This window comes from Mauremys mutica, chromosome 1, assembly GCF_020497125.1.
Source record: "Mauremys mutica isolate MM-2020 ecotype Southern chromosome 1, ASM2049712v1, whole genome shotgun sequence".
NCBI classification, from domain to species: Eukaryota; Metazoa; Chordata; order Testudines; family Geoemydidae; genus Mauremys; species Mauremys mutica.
Genome location: NC_059072.1, coordinates 346,726,420 through 346,748,608, shown reverse-complemented (window position 1 = coordinate 346,748,608; position 22,189 = coordinate 346,726,420). Strand labels below are relative to the sequence as shown.

The 22,189-nt window shown below is 40.7% G+C and overlaps 1 long non-coding RNA gene across 2 annotated transcripts in view; it reads right to left on the bottom strand.

The window, feature by feature from the left end:
• The window catches only part of LOC123349609, a 352,657-nt gene that overhangs the window by 56,090 nt on the left and 274,378 nt on the right, over positions 1 to 22,189 (bottom strand). The window contains exon 5 of one of the 2 annotated variants that reach the window (XR_006573598.1): positions 8,647 to 8,802. The exons of the other annotated variant lie outside the window; for it this stretch is intronic. This is a non-coding gene — a long non-coding RNA (uncharacterized LOC123349609). Of the gene's footprint in view, positions 1 to 8,646; positions 8,803 to 22,189 lie in introns of those variants that run through there. 2 annotated transcript variants of the gene reach the window in all.

Here is a 22,189-nt window from a genome sequence, read left to right as displayed (position 1 = left end):
TGCGAGGTACTGCAGGGGGCAGAATCCCGAGAGAAGGGGCACCAGTGTCCGTGAGGGACATGGGGACAAGTGGCAGGCAAGACACCAGCCTGCAGAGGATGCTCTGAGCTGGAAGAGCTAATTCCCAGGATGACCAGAAGGAGGCGTTGCTCCAGTGGGTCATGACGTCGCCCCGCCACATAGCTGAATTGCCTTGCATTCCACTAATTTAATGGGATTATTCTGTAAGAAAAAATGTTGTTACAACCAACCATAGCTTCAGTAGCACTGAAGAGGAGGAGCTTCTTGCATGGTAAGGTACTACTCAGGTGGGAGGCATGGATCAGCATTCACGTCACACTCCCCATCAGTACCTGGGCTGGGCCTGGAAAGCCAGTGATCCAACCCGCAGACCAAATTCAGTGAAGAATCCTGGTCACATGCCAACTGAGGCACGCTGCGCATAGGATAAGAACACTACTCAGGTACAGAGAAAGTGAAAATAAAACACATTCTTTTTTATTACAAATGAATATCAGTCCCTATAAAACTTAGCATGAGCAGAGACTTACTATTTCTCTCAGAGTACCCCTAAAACCTGCTCGGACTCCCTCGCTGAAGAACTGGGAAATCCTGTCTTTTCGGAAGTAGTATATAAGGAGGAGTCAGCATCCTTGACAAAAAGCTATTCAGGCCCTCTCAGCCCTTTTATTCTTTCTTCTTTAACACTATCCACTATGAAACTCCTGGTAGTGGTGTCCAGTTCTGAGCTGTCTCTGGGAGTGAATTAATCCCCATAGATAAGTTGTGTAGAATGTGTATCTTGGTTGCCTGAGCAATATTGCTGAGACAACTTTGCAGGTTCTACGGCACCTGGCAGGCACCCTCATTCATCACAAAGGGCACCAGCAGTCATTAGCCACTGAAAACATAGCAAAACTCTACTAGGATATCCCACGTCATTAAGCAGTAAGAGGTGCCTATGGATTAAATCCTGCAATGGGCTGTACCTGCATGTTGGGATCCACCAGTACAAAGCTCATTGCAGGATTATGGCCCATGTGAACACTCAGGGAACTCTGACTAGGAAGAAAGGGGGGACAAATAGGGGAAAGAAAACATGCTTGAACAAAAGCCCAATTTTTAAATGGAATAGCTGTGAGAGTTGATTGATGCTCAGTTCTAATGAGTACACACAACTGAGTACAAGTTGATTGATGCTCAGTTCTACTGAGTACACACAACTTCCACTGAAGTTAATGGGATCTCCTTGTACTGCACATATTTGAAAATCAGGTCACATATTTACTTTAAACACTTTAGTCTTCCCCTCAAAAATCAATCCTTCAGCCCCTTAACCAATTTTCCACCTCTCGTCCTTAATATATGTATGAGGATACTTAATTTAAAATCAGAGTGAGACAAATAGCATAATAATAATACATTAGGTGTGGATACAAATCTGCACGAATGCCTGTGTAATGTTTGAAAACATCACTTAGTGAGTTGTCTAGAAGATCAAACTCCAAGTATAATATAAAGTATAAATGTAAGTGTCAATAACATTGTTTATTACATACATATATGCATCATAATTTCTGATGCCTATAGAAATAATGTGTTATTTCTATGACTCATATCTTCCATTCAGACACTCTAATTAGCAGGTAGAGAACATAAGTTTATATTTATTGTCCAAGATAGTCGTTTCTTTAGAGCAAATGGATTTTCCTGAAGAAAGATTTAACTGCTGCCTCCAGGCTACTCTTAGAAATAAGATGATGAATTTCCTTGATTAATCCACCTACCATAAACAATCTTCAGATCCATAGATGGACACTATTATCTCGGCATCGAGCTATTAAATGTGACTCTGTATTTAGCAGAAGAGAGGAGAATATTGTAGCACAAGCAGTACTGCACCTGGTTCTCCTGTCCAAAACACATCAGAGGAGACTAATGATGATCCTATTATTAGTGGTGGCAACCCACAATATGGTTGCATGGGAAGAAGAGGGAGCTCATGATCTGTAGCCTTTAATTCTTCCATATAAGTCATTAAGGTCCATGTTATAGTGAAGTGTTTCCCCCATACACACACGATTGTTGCTAAACGTGGAGATTAACTAGAAGCAGAATTCAGACAAAACAGGATTCTCATTCTTCTTCTCTAGACAAGAAATTTTACTATATCCTAATTATCTATGTGCTTCGTTTTGCAGTCCTGACAGGCACATAACACCCATTGGAGTCAATAAGAGTTTAAAGGTTGCAAGATCAGGTCCTGTAATCTGGCTCTTCTGTGTAAGTATTGTTTGATTGCGCTCTCCACACAACACAAAAACTGACCACAACACAAAAAACAAAAAGACAATCAGTACCACAGAATTTAGACATAAAACTAAACCATCAAACAATCCTAGCCTCCTGAAAACAAATCTCTCATCAATTATTGGACTCTCATTCAAACTCAAGCTTTGATGGAACAGTGATTCAGTGAATTCCAAAGCCAAAGACCCTCCCACCAGAATGTTCTTCCTCCCAACTCCAAAAGTTCCAACCTGGGTCCAGAGAAGAATATGTTCTGCAATAATGACTGAAGAATTTCAAACGGTATTGCCTATGATACAACTGTTACAAAGGATTTAGAATATAATTGTTATGCTTAACTTACTCATAATGTCTCCTTTACCTTTAGAGTCTGGGTGGGATCAGAAAAGATTCAGCAAAATAATATTAATCATCATTGTAATTATGAAGTGCATTTATTTTGGGTGATCCCCATGAGCAATTGTACTTGCTTTCCATGTACATTCAATCGTTCAAGTTTTAGAGGCAAAAGATGTTCACAGAAAATGAATTTCATCATTGCCTGTGTGATTATTTGTGGAAACCAAATAATAAATTCTCATGCATGAGTATTTGCAGCCGCAGAGCTCACGTGCTCATGCACTCGAGGCACAGAAACAACACTATATGATGACTTATCCAACCAATCACAACTAAGCAAAATAGCTTGAATTTAGCACATTGAGTAGTGAATATTTGTGGATTGCTATATGTCATTATCCATAGAAGGGAAAAATAGGGCAAAATGTTCAATGAATCTGAACAAATATATCCGAGGAAATTGATCTGCTCGGGGATATTTGAGAGTAGAAGAGGCGGCTAAATTTGTCAGATACACTATTCACTGTGAATTATTTTGTTCAGATTGTTCAGAATATTATGTAATATCTTGAGATGATGTTATTTTATGTATAGGTTTGTAGGGGAAGTAAAACATGTGGTTGGACATGAGACAGGGATGTAATATTTGAGGATTCTGTAAAGACCCATTGGACTTTCCCGCAGTGGCCTTCAAAGAGCACCTACTATGCTTATCAGTGAGCACCCTGCTCCAAGGGACAGGGTTCCTGGAACAAATGAGCACAGTAAAGGGTGACATGAGGTAAAATTTCCATGTCCAAACCTTGGTGGTGGCAGTAGTTACCTGAGCTCTGGCAGTGGGAACCTGGGGTCGTGACACAGTTCTATTTCTGTTTTTCCCAGAGGAGATCACAACTCACTGGGTAGAGCTCTAAATTAGTGAGGGTGGCATTCATGAAGTTTGGATAAGAATCCAAAATGTATACAAACTTATTTCAATCTCTTAAATTTTTAAATAGGCTGGGCATCTCATGAAGTCAGACGTTTTTATAAGATTTCTAAGCACAGGCTTATCTGATTGCATTAAACATACAACAAACAAACAAAAAACATAACCAACCAACACTGTCTGACATAGTATTCCTTCACTTATGTCTGAAACCATAAATCACAAAGAGAACATAAAAATTAATACCAAAAAATTAAATGAAGTTTATCAAATTTAAAAAAAAAGTCTGTAGTTCAATCTGTTGGCTCTTGCATTGGACAAAGTTTGGAGTCAGTTTGTATGTTGCTCAAATCAGCATATCCGTTGTTAAAATTTATAAGTTATAAAACATACCTTCCATATTTATTTATTTCACAAAGCTTTCCAACCTGCCTATGACAATGAAATGCTCCATGACGTTTCAAGCTGCATGATGCTATATGTCTTCAGAAAAGAGTTACTGAGTGATCTGATTGGCTGGACATTGTGAAAGACTTCTTGATGTTTAATATATGCACAATAATTCAGAGGAGATTAAACCATAGTCCCCTCTAAGGGCCCTCATGGGTTCGTAAGCATTTAAGGAGGAGATAAACAGCCTTTTATTTATAAAAGGGGCACCAGTCGGGAAACAACAATACCCATGATGGCTGGCTTCTTCTACTTTATGAAAAAGAGGCACATTAGTATTCTACTAATAGATAAAATGTCAAAGGAAAGTTCACCCTTCTTCATAATACTGCAATTAGTATTTCATATACTATAATTTTGCTCTTGATGAGATAAGCACTTTGAGGAAATTTCAATATCTATATTGCTAGTGTGAGCAAAAAAAGCAATTTAAAGTGACAAATTTTAATACATAATGGCTGTCCCAACCTTTTGATGCAGTGGCATGAATATCAAAATTCTTGAGAGTAAAAACAGGTTTTAGTTGCCTTCAAGGGTTTGGTGACTTTATAGCAGTGTCAACACTCAACGTTCAACCTTCCCCTACATTCTTTATTTTTCCTGGTCCTGTTTGTTGAAAGCATCCTTAACTCTGCCTTACTTTGACAGAAAAACTCATTTTTCTCTGCCCTAACCTAAAAGCCTGAGGGTCATTACTGATTTTATCTGGAGGAGTCCGAGAATGTCACTCAGTGTTTCTCTCTCTTCAGCAGATGCCAGTTGTTTAGAAAGGAAAAGCTACAAAGAACGTTCCAAAAATCCAGTGTGTCTGTAAGATGCTGTGGCTGAAGACAATAGAGTATATTCTCTCTTATCGTCTTGACATACAGGGATGTGTGTATGAAATTGAAAGGCACACTAATTCTTTTCTTGATGTGCTTTAATCTCTGCTCCTCAAGATGATACCATACCCCACAGCATTTTTAGAGGGCTTGATTTACTTCAGTCTTTTTCAGGGCCGAATTCAGTTACTGTAGATTAAATAAGTAGTAGTAGTAATGGAATAATTTCTACAAACACATTAGAGAGTAGAAATACATTATTACTAGAGCCATGAAAAATTCTCTCAAGGCAAGAGAAACTGGGCAAGTTTCATGTAATTTTGGGTTTCATTATAGACATGAAACTCTTAGCTCAAGTCCACTGAAAGGGAAGCTGGGCAAGCATTTCAAGCAAACCTAGGCCCCATATTTATCTTAACTTGGGTTTCTGGATTTGATGTCAAAACTAGATGAAGCTCAGTGATTCTGACTGAGGTTATGATGATATTTGGAGGTGGCCGAAATCTTAACCCCAGACTGAACGGGTGTGCACCTACATGAACTAAAACTTGCTGAGTGACTATGAAGAGAAACAGGAATATTGTAGAGCTGAAGTGATACATTTCAAATCTGTGCTCTTTGTGGTTCTTTCTATATTGCTTGATAACTACAGACTAGTTACCCCACTCCTAACTTGCTGCAGGTCTTAAGTCTAAAAAAAAAAACACTTTATGAAAACCAAACTACTCTACACTTTTTACAGCTGGTGAACCCATAAACCCCATCACCAGGAGCTAAACACTCTGGCTCTTCAGTACAAAAGAAACCTAGATAGTGACATATCTGCTTTCCTCTGTCCTTAAGAGGTCATCAAACATCACCTGCATTTCTCTCACTAACCCCCTTTCCAAATATGTGTTATGTACTAAAGATACCACAGTATTATTATTTGTTGATTGCTGCCAAGGTAAGGACCTGGACAGATATAAACTCCACATAAAGCTTTGGAGTTAGGAAGCAGGTAAATGGAAGACACATGCAGTTACAGTACAAACTCAGAGTTACGAGCACCAGAGTTACGAACTGACCAGTTAACCACACACCTCATTTGGAACCAGAAGTACGCAATCAGGCAGCAGCAGACACACAGACACACACACACACACGCCAATACAGTGTAGTACTGTGTTGAACAAACTACTAAAAAATAAAGGGAAAGTTTAAAAAATAGATTTGACAAGGTAAGGCAACTTTCTGTGCTTGCTTCATTTAAATCAAGAAGGTTAAAAGCAGCATTTTTCTTCTGCATAGTAAAGTTTCACAGCTGTATTAAGTCAATGTTCAGTTGTAAACTATTGAAAGAACAGCCATAACATTTTGTTCAGAGTTACGAACATTTCAGAGTTTCGGTGTTCATAACTCAGAGGTTCTACTGTATTTTACATAGCAGCCATGGAAGGGTATGCCATGGCAACTGCATTAGAAATAATACATCATGTCTCTACTATTTCAGAAAGGGAGGGTGTCTAGGGGCTAGAGGAAGAAATTAGGAGTCATGACTCCTGACTAGGACACTGCTTTGTCACAGATGCTTTGCGCGACCTTGGGCAAGTCCTAATCTCTCAGGTGTGTCTTCAGTAGGGAAGAACATATTAACTAACTCCTGTTAAAAATCCTAATGTGGACAGGGCAATTTGTATTTCGACTAGAGCTGATTAGAAATTTTCCAGTCCAACATTTTTCCCAAACAAAACATTCCATGAGAAGTTGTTGATTTTGATTAAACCTCTGACAGAATCTGCCAGCTTTTCCTGACAATCTTCTCTGCCCACCTGGCTCTTCGGCCACCTACCTGGTGACTCCAGGCTCGCAGGCATCCTGGGTCTTGGGCAGCCAACAGCGAGCCTGGAAGCCTAAGAGTCCAAGGAGCATATTTCATTCAACATTTTTAAAACATTTCAGGGTTTCCAAAATGAAATATTGCCCAATTTCAGTTGTGTGGAAAACTTGGACAATTTGGCCTTTTGTCCCAACTCTGGAATAAATTTTTTTTCAAACACTATAAATTTTCCCTTGGAGTGAAATTCAGTGTCATAGCTGGCTCTACTTTCAGCATGTGTTAGTTAGCTGGTGGAGTCAACTCTAAGCTCCTTAGAGCTTCTCTACCCACAAAGTTATACCTCTTTAACTATACCAACATAGTTACACCAGTTCAACTCCCCTAGTGCCAATTTACACATATACCAGCATAAGCCACTTTTATACCAGTATAATTGCATCCACATTAGGACCGGGACCAGTATAAATATATCAGTGAAAAATCACCCCTTAACCAGCATATTTATACCACTATTAAATGTATGTGTAGACCAGATGTTAGTGAACATATTTTAAACATTCACCTTTTCCCCAGTAAAGACAAAGCCTCAAGGCATGTTTACATTACATCTTCACTAATAAAAAAGGTGTATCTTTTAGAACAAGACAGCTAACAGGAGACAGGCAGTGCTTAATTTGTGCCATGGCTTGCGAAGGCTGAGCCCCGGCACCCCTAGGCTTGGCAGTTCATAGCCCCGGCACCTGTGGACTTGCCGCATCAGTTATGAAAGTAAAAATATTGCTTGAGCCCCGGCAACTAATTGCTTGAGCCCTGGCACCTCTTTCATTACAATGTAAACACTGGATACAGGTATCCCCCTTCTAGAATCCTAATGATGACAAAGCAAGTGGCAGTTTTACTTTGATGCAGCAGGTTGAAGTAAATTCTAGAAACCCCTTCCCAGGTTTACCACAATTAAATACAAGGCTCCCCAGTAGTTTTTATCCTATCTTACTAATGTGTATTAAAATTGCAAAATGTCTTGTTTTTTGCTTATGTTACCTCATGTTAGCTACCGGGTGCTAGCTAATGAGTTGAGAACATGCCTTTTTCCTAGTTAGACATACACTTGTAGTTAGCATAGGCTGATCCATCGGGTAAACCACAAATGTTGGGGGAATGCCTTGACTAGCATTTAGAAAGGTCAAAACTACCTCACATTAGCTGGTAATCAATTAACTTGAGATAAAAATGACTTGTGAAGATACAAACTCAATTTCATCATCCAAAGTGGATATAATAAACAAAACCCAGCTGTGCATACTCAGAGCTATGTTTCATGTAAAGCTATGCGGCATGCAAAGTATATTATTATAATAAAAAATGTCCTCCACCATGTAAATGATGTGCATTCTCCACTATATGTGGATACCATCGATGTATATGACTTGCATGAACCTGCGCACACACATTACACGATTAGATTTATAAAAAGTAATAGTAAGATGACAAAATGAAAAATAAATGACAAAGACATAATTTTTAGTAACTTTATGACAAGCACTAAATGTCTTCCAGTCAAGCGAGAGCAGAAAATATGTTAGTTGCTTTTTAAACTATTACTCCAATAAAATGTAATTATAGTGATTAATTGCATGATTACAGTAATCACAGCCTATTCTTAGTTGATTAAGAAAGACAGAAGAAACTCAGAGAAAGCTTTCCAGTAAAATTAGCTATATTTATTTCATTTTATTTCGCATTTGGTAATTCTCTTAATAGAATCTTCCAAAGTGGATGCTTGAAAGGCTAACTTCCCAGTAACTATGAGTCTGATTCAAAGCCCATTGAAGAAGACTCACTTTTACTTCAATGGGCATTGAATGGGTCACACCATCCTAAAATGCACAGTAGAGGCAATAGAACAATGGTGATAAAAAAGAGCAACTCCCCTGATCTGTAATCTTAGTTCTTTTAATAATTTTTGAGTGGCCTGTGAACAGACATATAGGTCCCATTTTTCCAAAGTGGTCATTGATTTTCAGATGTCTCAGTTTTTGTTCGTCCTACGTGAGACTCTTTGAACCTGATGTTCACTGGTGCTCAGGCACCTGCAGCTCTCATTGACTGTAACTGGAGTCTGGTGCTCAGCACCTCTGAAAAATAAAGTAAAAAAGGTGTCTCGAGTACACGTGAAAACCGAGGCACACACAATCAAAAACTGAGACTGCAATTCCTCCATCACTCAGTTTTTCTTTTGGCAAAATGGGGATAATAGAATGTTTGTAAATCAATATTAAGTGCTAAGTATTATTATGAAGGCATGGAAAATTCTTTAATTCTTACATTTTCTGTCTCTTTTTTGCCTTTTAACTTTATTTTTTTAACCTTAATTGAGCACTGCTGCTCTATACCTCCTTCTGCCTCACAGGCTGTGTTTGAAACTATTTTTATTTACTTTCATTTATGTGCCATTTTCAGCATAATATCTATATCTGAAGGGAGCTTGACTTCTCTGAAGAGCGGGCAGTGAAAGGACAGAGCATAGATACTGGCAACATTTTGGAAACTCTGGGGCAGGTCTTTACGTGATGTGAATAGTCATAACTCCACTGAAGTCAATGGAGCTATGACAATTGACATCAGCTGAGGATCAATGGAGTTCTGACACTATATCCTAGCTGAGGATCTGCTCCTACATGTAGATTCTCTGCCATGGACAACTCTGTAAAGAGAGAAAGAAAATCCTCTTCAAATAGGAGAAGATCCAAAGACACATGGAGTCTATTAGGGACTTGGATACTGCTAGTAATCAATGTTTTCTGGACTGTGCTCATATACTACAGTGATGGACAGCAGTACAAAACCTTCAGATAGACAGACAGGCAACTGCATATCTGAAAATGTTGTCAACTGTTGGCTAATGTGGAAAATTGGTTAAGGCAAGTCTTTCATGGTAACTAGTAGGTAAAGGCAGGATATTGTTTTAGGTGGCTTATTTCCTGTCTTTGTACAGAGTCTAGAAGAACGGGGCCCTGGTTCATGCTTTGACCTCATAGAAGGCACTGTGATAATATAAATAAATAAGAAATAATAATTGCATAATCAGCTCCTATAGAGTGAGCTTCCCATTCACATATTGGGAGGTTGATTATTGCCTGCTATCATGGGGCTCTGTAGCCTAAGCTGGAAATTGCAGCAAAGGTACAGTGTGAGCGTTTGTCCCTGGAATATATAGAATGCAGTTTGGAAACCTCAGTGATAGGTAATTTAAAAAGACCAGACATACAGCTCAAGTAAACAGACACATATAGGAATAAGGATATCAGGAGAGGGCCTTGCCTAACTCAAGCTCAAGCAGGGTTTTCCATGCAAAGAGGCAGAATGCAAAAAAAGTGCAAAGAAGGTTGGAGGACAAAACCAAAAGGGTTTTGTTGGGGTTTTTTTTGGTGGGAAGCGGGGGAGAGGTGTGTGTGTGTGAAAATGTTTGTTAGTGATTATGAAAATCCAGCTTGGAATGGAAACTGTCTTAGCACTCGAGCTATGCGGGGGAGGCTTCCTGTTACATATATGGAGCAATCTTGCATTGGTATGAAGGAGATGATGATGACAATGACTGGTACTACAGTAGCACTGTGAGGCCCCAACCATGATCAAAGTTCTGTTACAGTAGAGAGTACAAGAGAAGTGCCTGCCCCAAATATGCTTGCCCTCTAAATAGACAAGACAGACAAAGGAGGAGAGAAATGAAGTCCCCCTCTTTTACAGACGAGGGGCAGAGAAATGAAATGAATTGCCTCAGGTTACACAGTAAGCCTGTGACAGGTAGAAAATGAACTCAGGGCCTCAACCCACAAGACCAGCCTTCATCTCTGTGATGATCAAGCTCAAGAGGAATCTTAGAGGACCTTACAGATCTTTTCCAACTTCTGATACTCTATGTGTACAGTATCTCTAAAATTAACAGAGATGAATACCGACATATAACAATAGTGATGAAAAAGAGAAAACGTTCTTTGGTACGATACCCCGTGGATGGGAATGCTTAATACCAGTGTGGAAGTGCAGTAATTCATATATTCCATTACACTGTTTTATGGTCCTCTTGAGTTAAAAGGCATGCAATTATTGCAACTGTAGTTTCTCGTTATTATAAATGCATACAAGCATTAGAAGTGCATCTCACTCTCACTATCTTTTCTGTCCAACTACAGCCTTCAGTTTACTCCTTATTCCTCATGATTCCACTAAATATATCCTTCTTGGCAAGGTTGTATTGAACCTGTCAATTTTATTTAAAGTAAAGTTAAACTGTGGAAAATCCAGGAGTATGTCAGCCAGCCAGGTACGGAAAGGTATTCAAGACAGGCCCTTGCTCCACTTAGCTGACTACAAATCCTCCAGATGTCGAGGAAAGAACAGAAAAGCAGATGATAAATGGCAAGTGAGAAACGGTACATTGATAAATGAGACTGCAAAGAAGAATACATCTCCAGCAAACCCTTCATTGTTGCCCGTGACTCTTTTGAATTGCAGAGTGCTATTTATATAATCAAACCTGCCAGTAATCACTTAGCAGAAAGCATGGCCCTATATTTGTATGACTTTAGAAAATGAAAGGAAATTGTAGCAGAGTGCAGAGAAAGTATTCAGGTTGTACAAGTCCCCCTGGGCAGGTGGATGGGTTTCTTGTTGCCTATGGAATGAGGGCCCTTTGAAAAAAAGGGAATAATAAATCCTGGGATGAGAAGAATCAGCAGTATCATTTACACAACTGCAAAAAAATCAGGGAAGGGGTTGGTGGGAGCGGAACACTGGTGATGTCTTAGTACCAGCTTGCTATTCTCACATTTGGGAGGCACATAAAAAATTAACTCAAGTTCTTTCATTCTTCAGCCTGACTGAGCTTGGGTGCACATTCACCCAGTGGACATGCGACATCTAATTTTCAGTACCAGACTCGTAGATCATTTTAGGATAAATCTATACTAGAGATGGGCCAAACAGGTGTCATTGATTAATTTTAAGCTAAGACCAAGGTTGCAGGTGGGAAATCCAATCACGGTTAGTGATCAGGAATGGATTTGACGAGACTGAAGTCTTGTGGGCTGTTCTTGAATGCCTCTGGCATGAAAAGTCATGAACTCAGATTCTACACATGCTGGGGACCAGTGTCATCCCCCAAGACACAAATGGTGGAAATCTTTTGAGATTAGATGTTCGCTGAGGGCAAACCCTCCTTAGAACCACAGCTTGGGGATTTTGGCTGCATGTGAAAGACAAAAAGAAAATGGGGCTAAGACTCCAATCTGGAATCAAATCAACAGCAGCAGATTCATACCCAAGGACACAAACCCAACCCCAGGCTCCTCAAATTTAAAGAGGTTCTGTTTCACATTTTTTGATTTTGGCCTCTCTCTAATGTTTGGCTTGGTCTACACACCAATTCTGAACCTGTATAACTATGTTGCTTAGGGGTCTGATTTGTTCTACTAATATAGTTATAAAAGTACAATCCCCGGTGTGGGTGCAGTAATATGGATATAAAGGTGCATTACACTAGTATAGCTTCTTCTCTTTCCTATACAGGAATAAACTACACTGGTATAAGTAGGTTTATATTATCCACATTAGGTGGGTTGCACTGCTTTATCTATACTGGTACAGTTACAGTGGTACAACTTGTATGTGACGACAAACCCTTTAATCTGTTGATATTTCTATAGCTACACATTTTTTTTAAAATGTCTGTCTATTAGGGTGACCAGACAGCAAGTGTGAAAAATCGGGACGAGGTAATAGGAGCCTATATAAGAAAAAGCCTCAGTATCGGGACTGTCCCTATAAAATGGGGACATCTGGTCACCCTACTGTCTATAGACATCTCTTTCTGTCTATATGCCTTCACAAGTATATGTACTCAGATATATTTTATATATGACACATTTTCTATTGTGGTTCCTAGTGGTTTTCAAAACTGAATTGTATGGTTCCTGTTTGCAATGCAGCTGGTGAAAGAACCTCAACTCACCAGACAAAATGTTCATGCTTGCATTTATAATTCAATTTTAAATACCTCCAGGAGGATATGCAAATTATGAGTACTCTGAAAAATCACATTGATTTACATTGCAATTGTTCCCTTAGTGATAGTCATGGAAGCTGCATGTCCATGAGTGCTTATTCTTATCAGGCAGGATCACTGCAAAAGGGCTGACATTGCCCTGGTTTTGAAGAAGTCATTACGCCAATGGAAGAATCAGAACATGCCCATGAACACTATATCACACTAAAAAGCACCATAGACCTGGTGATGTTTCAGAGGTATTTGCTCTCTATTTTTTAAACAAATACCTCATCTACTCATGAAAAATTGGAATAGTATCTATGAAAATATTAGTGATCTGGCTCAGGTGATGAAAGTCCATTGTCACAAGGCAGGGATTCTCCCCACCTTGCAAAGGATCCACTGCCACACCCACAAAGTTTCCCAGCTGCCCCTTTACCTCACTGCCTCCCCTCCCTTGTGACTTTGGCACTCCCACTTCCTGCAGCTTCCTGCTCTGACTCACTGGGTCTCTCTCTCTTCCCCAGGGCCAGGTGTCCTCTTTTAAAGCCTATGTGGCCAGTTGATGCAGTTCAGGTGCCCTGGCCCTGCTCCCTCTTAAAGGGCTGGTATCACCCTGTGACATTCATACTTAACAGCATGGAAACGATTGATGGAAAAGATCATCACAACTAATCCATCCCCACCCAATGACGGACTGCTCCTTACATGGTTCCAGGCCAAGCAACTCAGGGATGGAGATTTCTCTCTCTCTCTCTCTGGTTTTTAATTCTTCTGTTTTGTTTTCAAGAATCTGAGAATGCTGTGCAACCTTACAAATGGACCAATTATAGTCAACATATTCTGCCTTCATTCTGGGTGTGGAATCCAGCAAGGAAATCTGTATGAAGCATGAGTACAGAATAAGCAGCAAAGATCCACCCTTGAGCTAGGTCTCTAGTACAGACCAGGGATGATAATTTTACTCTAGTATGTGCAGCACTGGGACATAAGGAAAACAAGTGAAAGGCACAGTAGTTCAAAATTTCTCCTCTTAAGCGGATTTAAGTCTACCCCTAAACTTTATTGTTAGAGCTGTGTGAAATTTAGGGTTTCTCTGCACTGCCCCGCAGTTTGGTTTATGGAGGTGTGAACAGCAATGGATACCAAAGTGCTGCCCCGTAATTCACCCATACGGATGCTGCAGGTGCAAACTATAAGGTTCCTAGTTTGCGTGGACGTAGTACTCTTCAAGAAGGTTTACATTAATGGCAACTAGGAACCTTTCACTTCATGCCCACAGCATCCACATGGGGGAGTAGCAGTGTAGCACTTTGGTAAGTGGTACTATATATATCCCTGTAATCCGAATTGCAGACCAGAGTAGAGACAGCCTTAGTGAACGTGCTTTGCACATTTTCTTTGGGTTTGATTCACTTGGGATTTGCACTGAGTTTTTCTTTAAGATTCAGGTAGAAATGAATAAAACCTAGGTCATTTGGTTTTACAAAATCAAAGTCAGAGCATTTTGTATCCAGATCTGTGGTAGAGTAGAATGAGCACAGGATTGTGAACCAGGAATGCTTTGCTTCTAGCCTTCGCCCTGATAGTGATATCCACTGCGGTCTTGGGCAAATCACTTGATTTCTATGTGCCATCTGCATGATGGATAATACCTTAAAATATAAGGATGTTGTAAGGACTAATTGCTTTAATGTAAAGCACTTGGACAGCAAAAAGTGGTACAATTCAAGATGAGGTATGTTCATAGAACTGATTTTGGTCCATTCCCTGTGAAAACTGAGATAGTTTTGGAAAACCACACTGGTTGGGCTTTTGTTTTGCAAAAAAACAGTGATTGTTCCTTTCCAAATCCTATTTCATCTGAACCGCCCTAAGACGGGCAGTATTTCAGATTAATGGTTACAGGTAGTGCCCATTTTTTATCTTTATATTTGAACAAACCCCAAACCTCATACTAAAACTCATCTGGAACTGCTGTTACAGCTGGCATTGAGAGCAACTCATGCAAAGGAATGAATTACCCACAGTTTCAACTGGAACCATAAATCAGATCAGATTTGCCTGGAACTGGCTCAGAGTTGTTCATAAAGGTCACAAATTTGCAAAACTTGTGCTGAATTTCAAATTTGTAACAAAACCCAAAGCCAGGATTGTTTCACATGGCTGTGGGTTTGCTGATAAGCTTTTGCCCAACCCTAAGTATCATTGCATGTGATTTGTACTTGAATCCATAGACTAATCTCAAGAATTCTCTCTCATGACTACAGCAAGGCAGGAAACAGTTTTCTCATCCTACCAAAATGTTTGAGTTTTAAAAAAAAATCCTGACCCAAATTGGGATGAAAAGTTGAAAGGGAGGCCTAAGAGCTCCTTGTTGTTTATGGGGAGCAGACCAGCTACTACTCTCTTGTGGAGGATCCAGCGTGCGTTCAGGAAAGTGCAGGGATTGGTATCATTCCCAATTTTTGTAAAGAATCACAAAATGTGAAGGGTTCCTGTGTCCTGTCACTTCAGCTACTTTGGAAACGCAATCTCACCTTGTATTACAATAGCTAGTGTACCCTATGTTTGAAGAAAAGGGAATGATTACCTCACTAAAACAAAACAAAAACAAACAGACAAAAAGCAACCAAGCCAGCAAACTTCTAGTCAATCTCCAAAGATAAAAGGGCAAATCTAGCCACACTTATTCAGATTGCTGGCTATCATATGACTTTTTTTTAAAAAGGGAGCTAACCTGCTGCTTAGTGCTGCATGTGGCATTTGTTTTCTATAACGTCAATAGGAGCTTTTGATCTGCCAAAACTCCTTAACTTCAGTCGTGCTGAGTCTGAAATTTCGAGAGACACTGTGCAGACAGCAAGCACAGTAGAAATGTGAAGGGTTGTATGAGAGTCACGAGCAAAGTTAATTTTTTTTCAGTATCTGGGCTGCCCCAAACTGGGCCGGCTCCAGGCACCAGCTAAGGAAGCAGGTGCTTGGGGTGGCCAATACAAAGGGGCGGCACTCCGCTATTGGGGCGGCACATCCGTGTCTTCGGCGGGAATTTGGCAGCGGGTCCCTCAGTCCCTCTCTTCCTCTTTGAGCTGCCGCTGAAGTGCTGCCGAAGAGGAAGAGAGGAAGCGAAGGACCCGCCGCCGAACTGCCGCTGAAGAATGGAGCAGCGCGATTGAGCTGCCACAGAAGTGCCGCCGATCGGCTTTTTTTTTTTCCCCCGCTGCTTGGGGAGGCAGAAAACCTGGAGATGGCCCTGGCCCCAAACAGACTTCTGCATGTTCCCAGAGCAGGTGTGTTAGCATTTCGTGGAGCTTGCAGCATTTCCAGCTGAAGGGACACACCCCATGAAGGTGAGTTGAGGCCTTAGTTTATACTATGGATTGTACTGAAATGGATGGAGATGAAGATTTACTAACTCGCTGTGAATGTTTTCTGGAATGTATTAGAGGAAAAGAGGGTGTTTAAAAATCAAACCACTGAAAATATTAAAAATTTCCATTTTGCAATGCTGAAAATTAATTACAGATGTGTCAAGCTCACCTCCTACATAGGCTGGGAGCTCATCAACCAGAAACACAGGAATTTGGAGATGATACAATTTATGATCAAATGAAATATTATATATAGTTAGATTGTGTGTGTGTGTGTGTGTGTATGTATATGGGGGAAATCAATATTTTTCTCTTTAAAATCAGCTATTATTTTGCCTAAAAAGGAACACTTGAAAGTAGAAAATCAACATTTAAAAATGGAGACCCTAATTATACCACAGACATTTCCTGACAGAACAAACTCATGAAACTGCCAACCCAGTAAAACTTTAATACTGTTTTTGCCTCTCGCATTTTATGCCGTTTGTGAACCTACCTGTGAAAGAACATCATGCCTTTCACCATCCTTGAATAAAGACCCTGTTCACAGAATCCAGGAGAAAGGAAACATTCAGTCCCCGTTTCTGATGTAAAACAGAGTTTCCCTGGTATATGAGTGTTCTGCCTACACAAACATACTGTACCTTGACTTCTATAGAAATTAGCAATGGAATTTGTTGGGGCGAGGGGGCGATTGCACCGTAAAATTAGGTATTTTCCACCTCCCGTTTTCTGTTTTGGGGCACATGGAGTCCTCAAAGATAAGCCCCTGAACAGCTCATTGGAATAATTGAGAAGAGGGAAAAAATTCCCTGTAGGCCCTATATGAATGCATTTTTTTAATGCCCATGTGTTTAAACTGTGTTTGACACACAATGGTGTTTATTTTTGTCTTTAGTTGGAGGTAATTTATTCCACATCTGTACGATAATAGAAGGAGTTGCTGTGAATGGAGGATGCCTCTCAAACAGAGACACTCCTGCCACTTGCTGCATTTGTTTGTGGTTATGTAAGCAAAAAAAGGCATGCATTATATTTTTATGATCCTTGCTATTTATTCTGTTTTTGTCAGACCTTTTGGGAATGCATTCTGTAAACTTTATTGAGACAGGATATCTAGAGGCGTTTGCATACTTGTGAGCTCAGCACAATATTACTTTTTAATACACTTTTGACTTTGCAGGGAGAAAATAGAGTAAAAAAAAGGTAAAACAGCACTATTTGAAGGTGTTTTGTTTTTCTTACCTGCCTTTTGCCTCTCTAGGTTAAAAACAGATCATGACAAGATCATTTGAATATAATAAACTAGAGAACACTGAGGGACAGCAAGTTTAAGTTCTGATTAGTTGTGTGGTTAGAAAATGTGATTTATAAACTGAGGCCTCGGTTCAGGAAAGCAATTAAGCACATACTTTATTTTAAGCACATACTTAAGTCCCAATATTTAACGAACACCTGGAACCAAAATCCCAGCCAAACACCCACACATTTTGAGGATGTTTGGAACTGCATTCTAATTTTGCAGGTGATTCCCATTTCTTAACCCACAGATATAGACATACCTGAAGTTGGTGACAATGTGAATACAGATTCACTGGCAACTGAGGTCCATCTCTATCATGTTTGGATTACCTGGTGTTGGATACTGAGGGCCTGTTTTTTTCATTTACTTGCACCATTGTTACCCCCGAACAATCCCATTTACTTCATTGGCTTTATACCAGTGTGAAAGCAGAATCAGGTCCAGAGTTTTTAAATTTCTCCTCCCATTATAGAAATGGCTCTTTCTCATTCAGCTTTCACCCAGAGCAACATTAGAAATAAACAGGGAAGTGGAAGGTGAGATGAGTCAAGGTCCATCAATCAGGGCCGGTGCAAGGATGTTTCGCGCCCTAGGTGAAACTTCCACCTTGCGCCCCCCCCATGTCCCTGCCCTGAGGCGCCCCCCCCACATGGCAGCTCCCCTCCTCCGCCCTGAGGTGCCCCCCTTGCGGCAGCTCCTCACCCCCCACCCCTGCTCTGCGCACGACCACGAGCACAAGCACGAGCACCCTGAGCACGCCGTCGCTGCTTCACTTCTCCCACCTCCCAGGCTTGCGGCGCCTAAGCTGATTGGCGGCGCAAGCCTGGGAGGCAGAAGAAGTGAAGCAGCCACGGCGTGCTTGGGGAGGAGGTGGGGCAGGGGTGAGCTGGGGCGGGGAGTTCCCCTGTGTGCCGCCCCCCCACCCCTTACTTGCTGCAGGTGGCCCTCCCCGAGCTCCCCTGCCCCAACTCCCTCTGCCGAAATGCCGGCAGCGACCGGGACGGCCGAAGATCCGGCCGCTGCGGTTGCTGCCGAAGAAAATGGCGCCCCCCAAATCCCAGAACCCTAGGTGACCGCCTAGGTCACCTAAATGGTTGCACCGGCCCTGCCATCAATACTCCTTCCCTGCCACCACAACTGATGTGGACTATGCCACCTGCATCCTAACAAATTATTCTGCTCAGAGCACCCCACACTCCGATAGCGTACAAAGGAAGATGAAACCATTCTTCATGCTTTGAGCAATTTTTTGCCCGGGTCTTACAATGACATGTAAGAAAAGGAACTATTCTGTCACAGGGTGGCCATTTCCTTGTAGCTTTCTCTCACCAATACACAGATATTACTCTTGATAGAAAACAGCCTAGTGGTGGCAAAAGAACAGACTTCACCCCAAAGCAATAGCAAAGGGGCTTTGTTAAGGAAGCAATGGCAGAATAGTCCCACAATATGAAGAACCAGCGCAGACATTACTACAGCCCATAGGATGCAGTAATATCTCTGTCTGTTGTACCTTTCTTTCACCATGTGGAGATTTAAGTCAATGGCTTTGCAGGGTGATAGATCCAGCAGCCTCCACTCTCCCTTCCTCCACCTCACCTCATTTCTCAGGCCACATTGCCATGGAGAACACTACTGCTGAGCTAGGCTCTGTTCCATATAAGGGATGTGGAATCACTCTTTTCAAGCTCTTATAAGCCTGCCCAACTTTGCTCTGGTAATGGTTAGGGCCTTAATATCATGGCAAACACAGGACACATTTCTAATGTGCATCTCTGCTCATTGGTATAGTTTCATATCTTTTTTCTTAATCCCCACCCCCAGGATTTTAACTGTCCCTCCATCATAGTTTGGCACTTAATGTAAGAATCACGAATCAGCATAGAATGCACAGAATTATTTTTGTTATGTAAATAGCATTTAATGCTCCATTCCCTAAGTAAATGATTGTTTCAATGGAAGTTCAATACTCTTATCAGGAAAAGCTAACCCAGTCCTGACAGTGCACAGGTGGAATGCTATCAGTCTGATTGCCTAGGGAGTATAAATGCATTAACAACTAATAGGATTATTGACCTTATGTCACAGAAATGAAATAATTTCAATTTTGTAATTTTGCTCTAATTGTCATAATTAAGAACTCCTTCCCTCCTTCCTTGACTTTCATGGGGAGTGGAAGTACATTCGAAAGAGAAGGACATGTATATAATCAAGCCCCAGGCTGGGTGGACCTCAAATGGCCAAGAACACATAAGTAGTTAATACAGAAAATTTTCATTTTTTAAAATTGTTCCTGAATATGTATTTGACTAAGATACTACAATGGCTTTGAACAAATCAACAAGTCTAGTTATTAGTTAGAGTCAAGAGGCCTGGATTCTATTCTGACCTCTGCCGTTAACTTGGTGTGTCCCCTTAGCCAAGTTACTTCACCTCCCTATGTCCTAGTGTGGGGATAAAACCACTTAGTTACTTTTACTTTGTAAAGTACTTTGAGATCTATGGATAAAAAGCACTATGTAAGCACTGAGTATTTAGAAGCCAGTTGGACTGCTGGATTACTGTGTGGTCACCTGGGACATTAAGGAATACTATACTTGTTTCAGAACGTTTACATAACATCAAGGTTTTGACCAAAGCGTGAACACTTTACTCTGATGTGTGGCACCCTGACTTGAACCAGGATGCACAACTTGTGTGATTTCCTGGTATCCAAATTTGCCGATAACTCTATATGCATATTAAGATAAAAAAAAAAGTAAATGCACCTATTTGCTCATTCCTGTATCTCTTGATTGCTGCATAGAAATTGCTTTTTATTTGACTTCAACAGTAATACGGATCTGAATTTGATTAGATTATTCCTTACTCCACAATCAGGGCTTCTTCCAGTCACCACTGAGCCCTGACACAGAGGCTTGACACCTGACACAGAGAGTGAACCAAAATCAGAGTCCTTATTAAGGATTTACTACTAGAGCCTTATTTAGACAAACTCCGGTTAACGGCAATGGGAAGGGGGACAAAGACATCAGGACTTGTTCTTTTATTACCCAGTGGGCTGCCTTTGCCTCTTGAGCCACCCAGGAGTGTCAGTAAACATGTCTTTTGGGAATCCTCATCATATTCAGGGATCCTGTTTGATACTATGTGCCGAGAGCAGCTGCTACACTAACATTTCATTCTTCCAGAGACGTGAGAGTCACAAAAATCCTGTGCAAATTTACAAGCCTCACAATATGGCAATAAGAACAGTTCTTCTTTCAAATATATTATAATGGAGGTTGGGTGAGATCTCATTGAAGCTGTTCGGTGCAAAGGCCACCCTGCATTTAAGAAGCAGATACATTCCTGTTTGGAGTAAGATGGCCAAAACAATAGGAGCCACCATTCAAAATGCAAGCCCCGTGCAAGGCCAGTCAGCAACTGAGCAATGTGGACAGAGGCTGTTTGCTGGGGATTGAATGTAAATGCAAGTGGTTGGGAATTGTTTGGTGGAGGTGTGCTTGTGTTTGCAAGCAGAAGCAGACAAACACTACAGCAGAAAGTCAAGGAGACAGCAAGAGAAGCACTTGCAATGTGACCCAGACAGAAAGCCAAGGGAAAGGGCTTTTGGGGCAAAATGCTGGCTGGAAAAAGGCTTGCAGCTGTGCCTCCTGTTTGATTCCTGCTATGTTCTGGGAAACAGGACTTCAAGTACATTCTTTGAAAATAAGCAGGACTGGACCTGTCTCCAACATTGATTTCTCCTCCTAATGGAAACAAGAAGTCCCCAGATATTGGCTAATTGCTTGGACAAGTATCCTCTTCTCCTCTCCTCCCCCCGCAAGAGCAGCACATTTCGCATTTTGGAGTACAACGCAACTAGTCTAGTCTACTCCTACCTCTTGAGCACTGTTTGGTGTCTAACATAACTCTGTCCTATCACTGAATCCACACTGCAGACCCCTGAGCCCAGGGAATCTTTGACTCCAAAAGGAATTTCTACAGTCACAGAGATCACCTGTGAAAAAGACCCACTGACTTCATTAGGGCTCCGCATAGACATGGGAGGATCTAGTAACAGAATCAGAGCCTAAGCTCCTTGTACATACTGAGAATGGTATATTTAAACATATAAGCACAGAAATTAGCTATGATTTATGAAGTCATCTAGTCCATCCCCCTGCCAGTACAGCATCAGTCCCTCCAATACGTTTTCTAGTGCCTAGTGGATTATTGACGTTTAGTAAAGTTTATACATAAGACAGAAATTTTGCTCAGCACTTTCTTTTAGTAAAATGTGCAAAAAAGCCAGCATAATAGGATTCAGCTTTTATTTGGCAGGAATTGGGCCCAAGAGAGCCAATTCACTAACCTTTACAGCACACATTTCCTTTCACACAAGCGACAGAAATGAGACACTTAATGCAACACTTGCTTTATTTTAGAAAATTACAAAATTTTTAACAACACAAAAAGGGCCCATTTTGATCATGTCTCCATGTTCCAGGCCAGTGTATAGCATACAATAAATAATCATTAAAAAGTTTTAGAAATGTACAGTTCATTTTCAAACGGCAGGAGAGAAAAACAAAAATAAATATATTTTGCCCAGTTAATGTCATTGACACTATAGGGCTTTGTGATTAAAGTCTACAGGAGAGGCCTTCACTCACTTCATTGTATCAACTATCAACATGAAAGGCAGAGACTCAGTGAGTTCATCCTCAAAATACAAGGGTTCTATTTAAGTCTTACCGAAATGCAGAAGATGATGGGAAGGACCATTTAAAATGTTTGGGCATAAAACAGTTTTCTAA